This window comes from Pinus tabuliformis, chromosome 9 (assembly GCF_031772625.1).
Source record: "Pinus tabuliformis cultivar Carrire ecotype Pingquan chromosome 9, CPIR1, whole genome shotgun sequence".
NCBI lineage: Eukaryota > Viridiplantae > Streptophyta > Pinopsida > Pinales > Pinaceae > Pinus > Pinus tabuliformis.
In genome coordinates this window covers 72,838,583-72,855,366 of record NC_142307.1, presented here as the reverse complement: position 1 = coordinate 72,855,366, position 16,784 = coordinate 72,838,583, and the positions used below count along the sequence as shown (strand labels likewise).

At 40.1% G+C, this 16,784-nt stretch overlaps 1 non-coding gene and 1 pseudogene across 1 annotated transcript; one reads left to right on the top strand and one right to left on the bottom strand.

The window, feature by feature from the left end:
- Nucleotides 1-1,820: 1,820 nt before the first annotated feature.
- TRNAG-GCC (transfer RNA glycine (anticodon GCC)) lies at nt 1,821-1,891 on the bottom strand. Its single transcript has one exon. It is a non-coding gene; the product is annotated as a tRNA-Gly (tRNA).
- Nucleotides 1,892-14,088: 12,197 nt separating this feature from the next.
- LOC149147165 (18S ribosomal RNA) lies at nt 14,089-15,568 on the top strand (annotated as a pseudogene).
- The last annotated feature ends 1,216 nt before the right edge of the window (nt 15,569-16,784 follow it).

Here is a 16,784-nt window from a genome sequence, read left to right as displayed (position 1 = left end):
AGCTATATTCCTCATTAGGGATTATAATCCGGAACATAATAAGGATAATGTATTGGCGAGAATGTTGGAGCAGAAAGAAGCTATAATATCTCATATTAGTTGGGTTAGTTTATTACTAGGTTTCCATACCTTGGGACTTTATGTCCATAATGATGTTATGCTTGCTTTCGGTACTCCAGAAAAACAAATCTTGATCGAGCCCATATTTGCTCAGTGGATACAATCTGCTCATGGTAAGACGTTATATGGTTTCGATATACTCCTATCTTCAACAAGTGGTCTAGCATTCGATGCAGGTAAGAGCATATGGTTACCCAGTTGGTTAAATGCTATTAATGATAATAATAATTCATTGTTCTCAACAATTAGTCTTGGAGACTTTTTGGTTCATCATGCTATTGCTCTAGGTTTGCATACAACTACATTGATCCTAGTTAAAGGTGATTTGGATGCGCATGGTTCCAGGTTAATGCCAGATAAAAAAGATTTTGGTTATAGTTTTCCTTGCGATGGTCCAGGACGGGGTGGTACTTGCGATATCTCGGCCTGGGATGCTTTTTATTTAGCAGTTTTCTGGATGTTGAATACTATTGGATGGATTACTTTCTATTGGCATTGGAAGCATATAACATTATGGCAGGGTAATGTAGCACAATTTAATGAGTCTTCCACTTATTTAATGGGATGGTCAAGAGATTATCTATGGTTAAATTCTTCACAACTTATTAATGGATACAATCCTTTTGGTAATAACAGTTTATCTGTTTGGGCGTGGATGTTCTTATTCGGGCATCTTGCTTGGGCTACTAGATTTATGTTCCTTATTTCCTGGCGTGGATATTGGCAGGAACTGATCGAAACTCTTGCATGGGCCCATGAACGCACACCTTTAGCTAATTTAGTTCGATGGAGAGACAAGCCAGTAGCACTTTCCATTGTTCAAGCTTGATTAGTTGGATTAGCTCACTTTTCCGTAGGTTATATATTCACTTATGCATCTTTTTTAATTGCCTCTACATCATGTAAATTTGGTTAATTCTTCTTCATCAATTTCTCTGTGGGGTATTGTCATTGTATCAATGAAAATACCCCACAGAGAAAAAGTAATCAACATAATATCACTCCATCTAAAATTTGATCTATATTTTGATTCCTGGTAGGTAATAGTATCGACTGAACTATTATGGCGAGAAAGAGTCTCATTCAGAGAGAGAAGAAGAGACAAGCATTGGAATGGAAATATCATTTAATTCGTTAATCTTTGGAGGAAAAAAGCAAAGTGTCATCATTGGATGACAAATGGGAAATTCATAGAAAATTGCAATCTTCACCATGTAATAGTGCACCTACACGTCTCCATCGACATTGTTCTTCGACTGGAAGACCTAGAGCCAGCGATCGAGACTTTGGATTGTCCAGACACATACTCCATGAGATGGCCCACGCATGTTTATTGCCCGGGATAACAAAATCAAGTTGGTAAGAAAAGAAAAAAAGTAATTGAAGTTTCTTGTGATAATGGGATATAGTACCCCTATCCCTATATAGGGATAGGGGTACTATATCCCATTATTGTTTTGTGTACATATTCTGATTATGATATAAATCAATGGTGCGGAGTAGAGTAGTCTGGTAGCTCGCAAGGCTCATAACCTTGAGGTCATGGGTTCAAATCCTGTCTCCGCCGGACCAGAACATACGAAGTATTTTGGTCTGGAAAGGATTTCTCTCTCACTTATAATTCAATTCATAATTGAATTATAAGTGAGGAAAAGAAACAATCAATACATGAACTATTCTTTTTCATATTCCATGTGAAGGGCGGGTAGCGGGGATCGAACCCGCATCTTCTCTTTGGCAAAGAGAAATTTTACCATTCAACCATACCCGCATTTCAATTATATGAATATATATATATATATATATATATATATATATATATATATATATATATATAGATATATGTATAGATATATGTATATATATATATATATAGATATATATATATATGTATATATATACATATATATATATATATATATATATATATATATATATATATATATATATACATATATATACATATATATATATATATATATATATATATATATATATATATATATATATATATATATATATATATATATATATATATATATAATTGAAATGGAAAATACATATATGTTCAATGCCATTCGTAAGTAGATACCATTTTTGAATGGTCCAATTATTAATTCAATTACAGATATTGAAAACCCCTCCTCCTTGGGCCTGAAGTAAAAGGCCCTTCAGAAAAGCTATAAAGACCTCCAGGAGGAGGGGGAGGGAGTGTGAACCTAAAACATCTAGAACATATCTAAGATATGAAAGAATTAAGGATACCTACAAAAAGGACTAATCCGATCCATAATGATACACCCGAAAATACAACATTTTTGCTACTTGACCAACCATAGGGAGAGGCAAGTGCAACAGGTACACCAATCAATAGTAAAAATGAAATAGCAATTAATGCAAACACAGCTGATTGGAAAGCAATAGTCATGGTTGTGATCTTACAAGCTCCCAACAGATTGAATAGACTATACCATCCGATCCCCAATTTTCAATTCTAATCAAATGCACTATGGAAAGGATTTGACCATAAATTGATCGAGCTTTCAAACTTTTTCAATTTGATATTTGAGTGTGAGAGGAGAGGGAAATTCATTTCTTTTTTTTCCATTCCAGATGATGAAAAATCATCATATGTCAAAGGTATAGTTGGTATCGACCCGACTTTATGCTTATAGTTAGGGATTATACGAAGGGGTAGAATAGAAGTTGTCCCCAGGAGAGATGGTCGAGTGGTTAATGGCTCCGGTCTTGAAAATCGATATAGAAAAAAAAAAAACTATCGAGGGTTTGAATCCCTCTCTCTCCTTTTGTTTTTCAACAATTGCATTTACCGGTCCAATAAAAAAAAAGAGAATAGCTCGACTGTATATAGCCGAGCTACAAGGATCCAGTTGGAAAAAGAGTATTTGAAAAGACTCCTATCCCGCTGATATGGGAGATAGATGTAATGAAATTGAATCGATTTTTCTTCCATCTGGTTTGATTTATTGTTTCAGTTAAGAGGAGTCATGGAAAGGACAGGTTCGAAATCACGATCAATCCCTTTCTCAAATCCTGCTGCAACTACACGATCCCTTCCTGCATGCCACAAATGACCTACAAAGAAGAAAAATCCTAGAAAAAATGGGAGGTGGATAACCAACTTCAGGGAGAGACATAATTCAGCGCATTGATTTCGGTAGCTACACCACCCACAAAATTTAAAGAACCTAAAGGAGCATGAGTCATATATTCTGCTGAACGTCGTTCCTGCCAAGGCTGTATGTATTTTCTCAACTTGCTCAAATCCAAACCATTAGGGCCCCTTAGGGGTTCCAACCAAGGAGCACAGAGATCCCAAAAACGCATCGTTTCCCCTCCAAAGATAATTTCTCCAGTCAGAGAACGCATAAGGTATCTACCTAAACCAGTAGGCCCTTGGGGAGACCCCACACTAGCTCCAAGACGTTGGTCTCTAACTAAAAAAGTAAACGCTTGAGCTTGAGAGGCTTCTGGGCTGGTGGGCCCATAAAATTCACTGGGATAAACGGTATTGTTGAACCAAACAAAACAACAAGCAATACAACCAAAGAGGGATAGAGCCGCTAAACTATAGGAAAAATAAGCTTCTCCAGACCATCGAATGCAAGGCGACCCCATGCAAAAGGTTTGGTTAAGATATGCCAGATACCACCGAAGACACAAATGGAACCTAACTATACATGTCCTCCAATTACATCTTCTAGATTGTCCACGCTAACGATCCATCCTTCTCCCCGAAAGGAGATTTTAGTAAATAACCAAATATAGCACTTGGGTTAAGTGTCGGGTTCGTAATTTTTCTTACATCTCCACCGCCGGGAGCCCAAGTATCATATACACCTCCAAAATACAAAGCTTTTAGCACTGGAAGAAAAGCACCAACACCTAGCAAGATTAGGTGAATACCCAAAATTGTGGTCATTTTGTTTCTCCTTGGCAAAGAGAAATTTTACCATTCAACCATACCTGCATTTCAATTATATGAATATATATATATATATATATATATTCATATAATTGAAATGGAAAATACATATATGTTCAATGCCATTCGTAAGTAGATACCATTTTTGAATGGTCCAATTATTAATTCAATTACAGATATGGAAAACCCCTCCTCCTTGGGCCTGAAGTAAAAGGCCCTTCAGAAAAGCTATAAAGACCTCCAGGAGGAGGGGGAGGGAGTGTGAACCTAAAACATCTAGAACATATCTAAGATATGAAAGAATTAAGGATACCTACAAAAAGGACTGATCCGATCCATAACGATACACCCGAAAATACAACATTTTTGCTACTTGACCAACCATCGGGAGAGGCAAGTGCAACAGGTACACCAATCACTAGTAAAAATGAAATAGCAATTAATGCAAACACAGCTGATTGGAAAGCAATAGTCATGGTTGTCATCTTACAAGCTCCCAACAGATTGAATAGACTATACCATCCGATCCCCAATTTTCAATTCTGATCAAATGCACTATGGAAAGGATTTGACCATAAATTGATCGAGCTTTCAAACTTTTTCAATTTGATATTTGAGTGTGAGAGGAGAGGGAAATTCATTTCTTTTTTTTCCATTCTAGATGATGAAAATTCATCATATGTCACAGGTATAGTTGGTATCGACCCGACTTTATGCTTATAGTTAGGGATTATACGAAGGGGTAGAATAGAAGTTGTCCCCACGAGAGATGGTCGAGTGGTTAATGGCTCCGGTCTTGAAAATCGATATAGATAAAAAAAAATATCGAGGGTTCGAATCCCTCTCTCTCCTTTCTTTTTTCAACAATTGCATTTACCGGTCCAATAAAAAAAAAAAGAGAATAGCTCGGCTGTATATAGCCGAGCTACAAGGATCCAGTTGGAAAAAGAGTATTTGAAAAGACTCCTATCCCGCTGATATGGGAGATAGATGGAATGAAATTGAATCAATTTTTCTTCCATCTGGTTTGATTTATTGTTTCAGTTAAGAGGAGTCATGGAAAGGACAGGTTCGAAATCACGATCAATCCCTTTCTCAAATCCTGCTGCAACTGCACGAGCCCTTCCTGCATGCCACAAATGACCTACGAAGAAGAAAAATCCTAGAAAAAAATGGGAGGTGGATAACCAACTTCAGGGAGAGACATAATTCAGCGCATTGATTTCGGTAGCTACACCACCCACAGAATTTAAAGAACCTAAAGGAGCATGAGTCATATATTCTGCTTAACGTCGTTCCTACCAAGGTTGTATGTCTTTTCTCAACTTGCTCAAATCCAAACCATTAGGGCCCCTTAGGGGTTCCAACCAAGGAGCACAGAGATCCCAAAAACGCATCGTTTCCCCTCCAAAGATAATTTCTCTAGTCAAAGAACGCATAAGGTATTTACCTAAGCCAATAGGTCCTTGGGGAGATCCCACACTAGCTCCAAGACGTTGGTCTCTAACTAAAAAAGTAAACGCTTGAGCTTGAGAGGCTTCTGGGCTGGTGGGCCCATAAAATTCACTGGGATAAACGGTATTGTTGAACCAAACAAAACAACAAGCAATACAACCAAAGAGGGATAGAGCCGCTAAGCTATAGGAAAGATAAGCTTCTCCAGACCATACGAATGCAAGGCGACCCCATGCAAAAGGTTTGGTTAAGATATGCCAGATACCACCGAAGATACAAATGGAACCTAACTATACATGTCCTCCAATTACATCTTCTAGATTGTCCACGCTAACAATCCATCCTTCTCCTCCGAAAGGAGATTTTAGTAAATAACCAAATATAGCACTTGGGTTAAGTGTCGGGTTCGTAATTTTTCTTACATCTCCACCGCCAGGAGCCCAAGTATCATATACACCTCCAAAATACAAAGCTTTTAGCACTGGAAGAAAAGCACCAACACCTAGCAAGATTAGGTGAATACCCAAAATTGTGGTCATTTTGTATCTCCTTGGCAAAGAGAAATTTTACCATTCAACCATACCCGCATTTCAATTATATGAATATAAATATATACATATATACATACATACATACATATACATATATATATATATATATATATATATATATATATATATATATATATATATATATATATATATATATATATAGATATTTGAAATGGAAAATACATATATGTTCAATGCCATTCGTAAGTAGATACCATTTTTGAATGGTCCAATTATTAATTCAATTACAGATTTGAAAACCCCTCCTCCTTGGGCCTGAAGTAAAAGGCCCTTCAGAAAAGCAATAAAGACCTCCAGGAGGAGGGGGAGGGAGTGTGAACCTAAAACATCTAGAACATATCCAAGATATGAAAGAATTAAGGATACCTACAAAAAGGACTAATCCGATCCATAACGATACACCCGAAAATACAACATTTTTGCTACTTGACCAACCATCGGGAGAGGCAAGTGCAACAGGTACACCAATCACTAGTAAAAATGAAATAGCAATTAATGCAAACACAGCTGATTGGAAAGCAATAGTCATGGTTGTCATCTTACAAGCTCCCAACAGATTGAATAGACTATACCATCCGATCCCCAATTTTCAATTCTGATCAAATGCACTATGGAAAGGATTTGACCATAAATTGATCGAGCTTTCAAACTTTTTCAATTTGATATTTGAGTGTGAGAGGAGAGGGAAATTCATTTCTTTTTTTTCCATTCTAGATGATGAAAATTCATCATATGTCACAGGTATAGTTGGTATCGACCCGACTTTATGCTTATAGTTAGGGATTATACGAAGGGGTAGAATAGAAGTTGTCCCCAGGAGAGATGGCCAAGTGGTTAATGGCTCCGGTATTGAAAATCGATATAGATAAAAAAAAAACTATCGAGGGTTCGAATCCTTCTCTCTCCTTTTGTTTTTCAACAATTGCATTTACCGGTCCAATAAAAAAAAAAGAGAATAGCTCGGCTCTATATAACCGAGCTACAAGGATCCAGTTGGAAAAAGAGTATTTGAAAAGACTCCTATCCCACTGATATGGGAGATAGATGTAATGAAATTGAATCGATTTTTCTTCCATCTAGTTTGATTTATTGTTTCAGTTAAGAGGAGTCATGGAAAGGACAGGTTCGAAATCACGACCAATCCCTTTCTCAAATCCTGCTGCAACTGCACGAGCCCTTCCTGCATGGCACAAATGACCTACGAAGAAGAAAAATCCTAGAAAAAAATGGGAGGTGGATAACCAACTTCAGGGAGAGACATAATTCAGCGCATTGATTTCGGTAGCTACACCACCCACAGAATTTAAAGAACCTAAAGGAGCATGAGTCATATATTCTGCTGAACGTCATTCCTACCAAGGCTGTATGTCTTTTCTCAACTTGCTCAAATCCAAACCATTAGGGCCCCTTAGGGGTTCCAACCAAGGGGCACAAAGATCCCAAAAATGCATCATTTCCCCTCCAAAGATAATTTCTCCAGTCAGAGAACGCATAAGGTATTTACCTAAACCAGTTGGTCCTTGGGGAGACCCCACACTAGCTCCAAGACGTTGGTCTCTAACTAAAAAAGTAAACGCTTGAGCTTGAGAGGCTTCTGGGCCGATGGCCCCATAAAATTCACTGGGATAAACGGTATTGTTGAACCAAACAAAACAACAAGCAATACAACCAAAGAGGGATATAGCCGCTAAACTATAGGAAAAATAAGCTTCTCCAGAGCATACGAATGCAAGGCGACCCCATGCAAAAGGTTTGGTTAAGATATGCCAGATACCACCGAAGATACAAATGGAACCTAACTATACATGTCCTCCAATTACATCTTCTATATTGTCCACGCTAACGATCCATCCTTCTCCTCCGAAAGAAGATTTTAGTAAATAACCAAATATAGCACTTGGGTTAAGTGTCGGGTTCGTAATTTTTCTTACATCTCCACTGCCAGGAGCCCAAGTATCATATACACCTCCAAAATACAAAGCTTTTAGCACTGGAAGAAAAGCACCAACACCTAGCAAGATTAGGTGAATACCCAAAATTGTGGTCATTTTGTTTCTCCTTGGCAAAGAGAAATTTTACCATTCAACCATACCCGCATTTCAATTATATGAATATATATATATATATACATATATATACATATATACATACAGATATATATATATGTGTGTGTGTGTGTGTGTGTGTGTGTATATATATGTTCAAATGGAAAATACATATATGTTCAATGCCATTCGTAAGTAGATACCATTTTTGAATGGTCCAATTATTAATTCAATTACAGATATGGAAAACCCCTCCTCCTTGGGCGTGAAGTAAAATGCCCTTCAGAAAAGCTATAAAGACCTCCAAGAGGAGGGGGAGGGAGTGTGAACCTAAAACATCTAGAACATATCTAAGATATGAAAGAATTAAGGATACCTACAAAAAGGACTAATCCGATCCATAATGATACACCCGAAAATACAACATTTTTGCTACTTGACCAACCATCGGGAGAGGCAAGTGCAACAGGTACACCAATCACTAGTAAAAATGAAATAGCAATTAATGCAAACACAGCTGATTGGAAAGCAATAGTCATGGTTGTGATCTTACAAGCTCCCAACAGATTGAATATACTATACCATCCGATCCCCAATTTTCAATTCTAATCAAATGCACTATGGAAAGGATTTGACCATACATTGATCGAGCTTTCAAACTTTTTCAATTTGATATTTGAGTGTGAGAGGAGAGGGAAATTCATTTCTTTTTTTTCCATTCCAGATGATGAAAAATCATCATATGTCACAGGTATAGTTGGTATCGACCCGACTTTATGCTTATAGTTAGGGATTATACGAAGGGGTAGAATAGAAGTTGTCCCCAGGAGAGATGGCCGAGTGGTTAATGGCTCTGGTCTTGAAAATCGATATAGATAAAAAAAAACTATCGAGGGTTCGAATCCCTCTCTCTCCTTTTGTTTTTCAACAATTGCATTTACCGGTCCAATAAAAAAAAAGAGAATAGCTCGGCTGTATATAGCCGAGCTACAAGGATCCAGTTGGAAAAAGAGTATTTGAAAAGACTCCTATACCGCTGATATGGGAGATAGATGTAATGAAATTGAATCAATTTTTCTTCCATCTGGTTTGATTTATTGTTTCAGTTGAGAGGAGTCATGGAAAGGATAGGTTCGAAATCACGATCAATCCCTTTCTCAAATGCTGCTGCAACTACACGAGCCCTTCCTGCATGCCACAAATGACCTACGAAGAAGAAAAATCCTAGAAAAAAATGGGAGGTGGATAACCAACTTCAAGGAGAGACATAATTCAACGCATTGATTTCGATAGCTACACCACCCACAAAATTTAAAGAACCTAAAGGAGCATGAGTCATATATTTTGCTGAACGTCATTCCTCCCAAGGCTATATGTCTTTTCTCAACTTGCTCAAATCCAAACCATTAGGGCCCCTTAGGGGTTCCAACCAAGGAGCACAGAGATCCCAAAAACACATCGTTTCCCCTCCAAAGATAATTTCTCCAGTCAGAGAACGCATAAGGTATTTACCTAAACCAGTAGGTCCTTGGGGAGACCCCACACTAGCTCCAAGATGTTGGTCTCTAACTAAAAAAGTAAACGCTTGAGCTTGAGAGGCTTCTGGGCCGGTGGGCCCATAAAATTCACTGGGATAAACGGTATTGTTGAACCAAACAAAACAACAAGCAATACAACCAAAGAGGGATAGAGCCGCTAAACTATAGGAAAAATAAGCTTCTCCACACCATACGAATGCAAGGCGACCCCATGCAAAAGGTTTGGTTAAGATATGCCAGATACCACCGAAGATACAAATGGAACCTAACTATACATGTCCTCCAATTACATCTTCTAGATTGTCCATGCTAACGATCCATCCTTCTCCTCCGAAAGGAGATTTTAGTAAATAACCAAATATAGCACTTGTGTTAAGTGTCGGGTTCGTAATTTTTCTTACATCTCCACCACTGGGAGCCCAAGTATCATATACACCTCCAAAATACAAAGCTTTTAGCACTGGAAGAAAAGCGCCAACACCTAGCAAGATTAGGTGAATACCCAAAATTGTGGTCATTTTGTTTCTATCTTTCCATACATAGCGAAAGAATGGAAAAGATTCTTCTAAAGTTTCGGGTCCTATGAGTGCATGATAAATACCACCAAAATCTAAAACCGCAGAAGAAATTAAGTGAAGTACCCTAGATACAAAATATGGAAAAGTGTCCACGATTTCCCCACCAGGATCGAATCCCCATCCTAGAGTAGCTAGATGGGGAAGCAGAATCAATACTTGTTCATACATAGGTTTTTCCGGTACGAAATGAGCCACTTCGAATAGGTTCATTACTCCAGCCCTGATCTAGGTGGATGTTGGTGGCCACCCACCTATCCCATTTGGACCCCCACAACTGTCTCTTTCAGCTTTTTCAGTTTCCTAAATTGTAACACAGTTTACTATTTTTAGCAGTTTTTTGGGTCCTAAACTTCCGGAGCCGTTTTGAGGCCCTAAACGACGTTTTTTTGGGAATCTGGGGCAACATGTTGCCTCCCAAAGTGGTAGTACTCGGATAGATCTTTCTAACGAGCTATCGTACGCGTCAAACGGAGATCGTATGCCAAAGTTACGACCCCGGGAAATTGATGTACCAATTTACCCAAACGGGGCCCACAATTTGGCGTTTCATCTTCTAGGGTTAGGTTTCTGGATGTGAAGGGTTTTCCATTCTTTCTCAACAATAAATAGGCCTTTGAGCCTCATTGTAACACAGTTCGAAACAGTTCAGAGGCATGTAGCCGCCACATCTCTTCTCAGAGATAAGCTACCATCGCCCTAGCTGGTTTCTTTCCATTTCTGTTTGTAAGCATATTTCAGTATTTTCCATTAATGAAATGAAGTATTATTTCCGCTGCATCTCTGTATTTATGGTTATCGCATCTTTGTATTTATGGTTATCTCTGTAATCTATTGCGTTCCTGTCTAAATCCGGATCAAGCCCAGAATACAATTAATCTGGCATGAGCCACGTGAGCCCCAAGCAATTTACTTGACAAATTGATAAGTCGGGCATTACCGGCCCACCAAGAGAAACCAATGGTTTCTTGATCACGACCAGCTAAATCTATAGTTCCATTAAAGAGCGTTTCCACGAGGTAGGACCTCCTCAGGGAATATAAGGTTTTCATGAGGCTGATCTTGAGCCGCCATCCAAGCACGAATACCTTCGTTTAGGAGAATATTTTTTGTGTAGAAAGTCTCAGATTCAGGATCTTCTGTTGCACGGATCTCCTGGGAAACAAAATCATAGGCACGTAAGTTTAGAGCTAGACCAACTACTCCAATGGCACTCATCCATAAACTGGTCATTGGCACAAACAACATGAAGAAATGTAACAAACATTTATTGGAAAAAGCAAGCCCAAAAATCTGGGACCAGAAGAGGTTAGCAGTGACCATGGAATAAGTCTCTTCAGCTTGAGTCGGGTTAAAAGCACGGAACGTATTTGCACCATCACCATCTTCAAATAAAGTATTTTCCACGGTAGCAGCATGAATAGCGCATAGAAGAGCAGCACCCAATACTCCGGTAACTCCCATCATATGAAATGGATTCAAGGTCCAATTATGAAAACCTTGAAAGAAGAGGATAAAACGGAAAATAACTGCTACACCAAAACTAGGTGTGAAAAAACAACCAGACTGTCCCAATGGATAGATCAAAAATACAGAAACAAAGACAACAATTGGAGCGGAGAATGCAATTGCATTATAAGGTCGCAATTGTACAGATCGAGCAAGTTCAAATTGACGTAACATGAAACCTATTAGACCGAAAGCACCGTGAAGAGCAACGAATGTCCATAGACCACCTATTTGACACCAACGAGTCAAATCTCCTTGTGCTTCGGGACCCCATAATAGCAGCAAAGAATGTGCTAAACTATTAGTAGGAGTAGAAACTGTGGTAGTTAGGAAATTACAGCCTTCCAGATAGGAACTGGCCAATCCGTGAGTATACCATGAAGTCATAAAGGTTGTACCTGTGAACCATCCACCTAAGGCAAAATAGGTACAAGGAAAGAGCAATAGACCGGACCAACCCACAAAAATGAAATGGTCTCTGCGTAGCCAATCATCCATAGTATCAAATAAAGTTTTTTCTTCTTTAGAATACTTTCCAAGGGCTATAGTCATAGCGATCCTCCTTTTTCACTATTTCAACCATTTCCGAGCACCCTATATGATCAAAAGGTATACGATGAATTGGGAACAATTTTTCATCCATCATCCTTTCAAAAAAAAAAGGGTTCCGAAGATTCGTTGTTGGAACAAATATTTGAAACTGGACCGAACCGATTCAATATAAGTAAATGCATGATCGCTCAATCCCGAGTTTTCAGAGTTCCTATCTGATCCTCGAATCACCTAATGAATAACATCGATGGAACAATTTAAGGGGAGGGAAGTGCGTTTTCTGCCTTCCATTGACCAGATTCTATTCAAAATATATATTCCATTCAATATTTTTTATTCATTCTCATCTTGAACCTTCTGCAATGCAACAAAATGAAAAGGAGTATTTCTATTCTCTCTCATCCATCTCTATGTATACTACATCGTGGTCTGATACGGATGAGTCTACGGGCAGGAACGAGTCGATTTTTTCATAACTCATAGAGCTAAATGAAATGACTCCAAAGTTCTTCTCCTTCTATAGCAAGATGTTATATATTGAACCATTGTGATCCAAAAGTGAAACCCTTTTTTCCCTTTTGTTTTCTCTTTTAACATCTTAATTTCGATCTATTTCTCACCGGGGTAATCACCATACGGTACATTCATATAAAAATATTTAGTACATCGTAACTGAATCACATATTTTATTTTTGTATCAATTTCTTCTAAACAGAGAAAATACGTTGTCCATAATTCGGCTCAGAATGGACTTACTTCAGGATCTATATCTCTTTCTGTCCAGGGAAGGGAGAAGAGATCATAAAAATCGATCCGACGAAACATTCAATCAACAACCAAATAAGGAGTTCAATCAACTAAATAAGATCGATTAATTTCGGATAGGAAAGGTCCACTTTCCAAATCTCCATCAAATTTCAATACCAGAGTAGCTTATATATTCATAAGCCAATGGGTCAGGTTCACTTACTTCTCCTTCGTTTTTTCCACTTCTTTTGAAGACTGGTAATTTGAAATTACCAGGTATCCATAATACCTCTGATATGTTCAAAATTTACAAAGATCGAGTAAACTATATACTGATCCTATAGTAGCAGGATGAAGAAGACTATTATTGATAAAAATATAGTGGTCCTCCCCCCATATTAGTTGTGAGACTCCGTCATAACAAATTTTTTTCCTGAAACCTATCATGACAGATAATTTTCGTCCCTGAAAAAGGGTTTTCATCTTGAAAAGATGTGGATCATATGATGAGAAATTGACACTCGAGCCTTCTTTCTTCGTGGGAAACATGAGCCCTTTATCGGACTTGAACCGATGACTTACACCTTACCATGGTGTTACTCTACCGCTGAGTTAAAAGGGCCCCCTCATCATATATGAATGAGTGAGTCTACTATGGTAGATGGACAACAAATTGGATATGGATGATCCATCTATCTTTATAGATATCAAGTTGAGAACATATATTATAGTAGCTCGTAGGGTAAGGATCGCTATACTAGAAACTCAGGGCTGAGTTGATACGAAGCGAATGGAGACAAGTTATGCCTAAGAGCATTTGTTGAAATATGTTCGTGAGTCCTTCCATCTCTTTTATGGCTCTATCGTCATGTTAGGCCCTGTGGGATTGACAGAGAGGGTAGGGATGGCTATACTGGAAAATCCAGGCTGAGCTTATATAAAGCAAATGTAGACAAGTTATGCCTAGAGATGATGCTGAATCAGCCTTGTCGACAAGGGAGCTATAAGTAATGCAACTATGAATCTCATGGAGAGTTTGATCCTGGCTCAGGATGAATGCTGGCGGCATGCTTAACACATGCAAGTCGGACGGGAAGTGGTGTTTCCAGTGGCGGATGGGTGAGTAACGCGTAAGAACCTGCCCTTGGGAGGGGAACAACAGCTGGAAATGGCTGCTAATACCCCATAGGCCGAGGAGCAAAAGGAGGAATCCGCCCAAGGAGGGGCTCACGTCTGATTAGTTAGTTGGTGAGGCAATGGCTTACCAAGGCGACGATCAATAGCTAGTCCGAGAGGATGATTAGCCACACTGGTACTGAGACACGGCCCAGAATCCTACGGGAGGCAGCAGTGGGGAATTTTCCACAATGGGCGAAAGCCTGACGAATCAATGTCGCGTGAAGGCAAAAGGCCCACGGGTCATGAACTTATTTTCTCGGAGAAGAAAAAATGACGGTATCTGAGGAATAAGCATCGGCTAACTCTGTGCCAGCAGCCGCGGTAAGACAGAGGATGCAAGCGTTATCCGAAATGATTGGGCGTAAAGCATCTGTAGGTGGCTTTTCAAGTCCGCCGTCAAATCCCAGGGTTCAACCCTGGACAGGCGGTGGAAACTACCAAGCTGGAGTACGGTAGGGGCAGAGGGAATTTCTGGTGGAGTGGTGAAATGCGTTGAGATCGGAAAGAACACCAACGGTGAAAGCACTTTGTTGGGCCGACACTGACACTGAGAGACGAAAGCTAGGGGAGCAAATGGGATTAGATACCCCAGTAGTCCTAGTCGTAAACAATGGATACTAAGTGATGTGCGTATCGACCTACGCAGTGTTGTAGCTAACGCGTTAAGTATCTCGCCTGGGGAGTACGTTCCCAAGAATGAAACTCAAAGGAATTTACGGGGGCCTGCACAAGCGGTGGAGCATGTGGTTCAATTTGATGCAAAGCGAAGAACTTTACCAGGGCTTGACATGCCGTGAATCCTCCCGAAAGAGAGGAGTGCCTTCGGGAACACAGACACAGGTGGTGCATGGCTGTCATCAGCTCGTGCCGTAAGGTGTTGGGTTAAGTCCCACAATGAGCGCAACCCTCGTGTTTAGTTTCCAGCATTTAGTTTGGAACCCTGAACAGACTGCCGGTGATAAGCCAGAGGAAGGTGAGGATGACGTCAAGTCATCATACCCCTTACGCCCTGGGCGACACACGTGCTACAATGACCGGGACAAAGGGTCGCGACCCTGCGAGGGCAAGCTAACCTCAAAAACCTGGCCTCAGTTCGGATTGCAGGTTGCAACTCGCCTGCATGAAGCCGGAATCGCTAGTAATCGTCGGTCAGCCATATGGCGGTGAATCCGTTCTCTGGCCTTGTACACACCGCCCGTCACACTATGGGAGCTGGCCATGCCCCAAGTCGTTACCTTAACCGCAAGGAGGGGGATGCTGAAAGCTGGGCTAGTGACTGGAGTGAAGTCGTAACAAGGTAGCCGTACTGGAAGGTGCGGCTGGATCACCTCCTTTTCAGGGAGAGCTAATGCTTTTTGGGCTTCTTCATTTAACACTGCTTCCAGAAGGGCTCACATCTGAGTACATCTTGTAGATGGAAGTATTCTTTTAGGTCTCGACAATGAAGTGAAACCATGAGCTTATCATCCTAGGTCAGAACAAGTTGATAGAATCCCATCTCCCATTTGCCTCCCCATGTTGCCACCCAGGCAGGGACATGGGGTAGCAAGAAAAAGAGTTAGGGTTTCTCTTCTGCTATTTTGGATATATTGAGGCCTCCATCCCAAGGAGGCCTGCACAATGGGTTATTAGCTTATTTGCTATATTGGTTCTTCCAATATATTGGTGTTGGTGTAGGGGCAGGTCTCCATACCCAGAGGCTTGCACGATGGGCTATTAGCTCAGCGGTAGAGCGTGCCCTTGATAATCACGTCGTTGTGCCTGGGCTATGAAGGCTCTCAGTCACATGGATAGTTCAATGTGCTCATCAGCACCTGACCCGGAGATGTGGATCATCCAAGGCACATTAGCATGGCGTAATCCTCCTGTTTGTTCGAACCGGGGTTTGGAGCTGAACTTATCCTCAGGAGGATAGATGGGGCGATTCAAGTGAGATTGAATACAGATCCAACTTTCTATTCATTTGTGGATCTGGGCGGTCCGGGAGTGCCAGTGGTTATCCATCTCGGATCCTCTCTTCTCGAGAATCCATACATCCCTTATCAGTGTATGGATGGCTATCTCTCAGGCACAGGTTGAAGTTCAGCCTAGATGTGGAAAATAGAGCACCTAACAATGCATCTTCACAGACCAAGAACTACGGGATCACCCTTTTCATTCTAGGTAGGGTGACAGAGGGATCATACCATTCGAGCCTTTTCATGCTTTGGAGGTCCGTAGGAAACAACAATCGATAGGATCTCCTCGTTATTCCCCGAAGGAATAACGTGAAATTAAATTATATCAATTCATTTTCCGTAGGGCCCAGTAGATTGGATCTAGTCATAAGAATAGAAGAATGCTTGGTGTAAATAAAAATAACTCCTTGGTCTTCGACCCCCGACTACGAACAGCCCTTGGATCAGTGCAACGGATGGGATGTCTTTATCCATCTCCTCACATGGGAGCAGAGGAGGTTCGAAAAAGGATCTTGGAGTGTCTCGGGGTTGGGCCAGGAGGGTCTTTCAACGCCTCCTTTTCTCATCAAAAGTGATTTCCATTTGCTT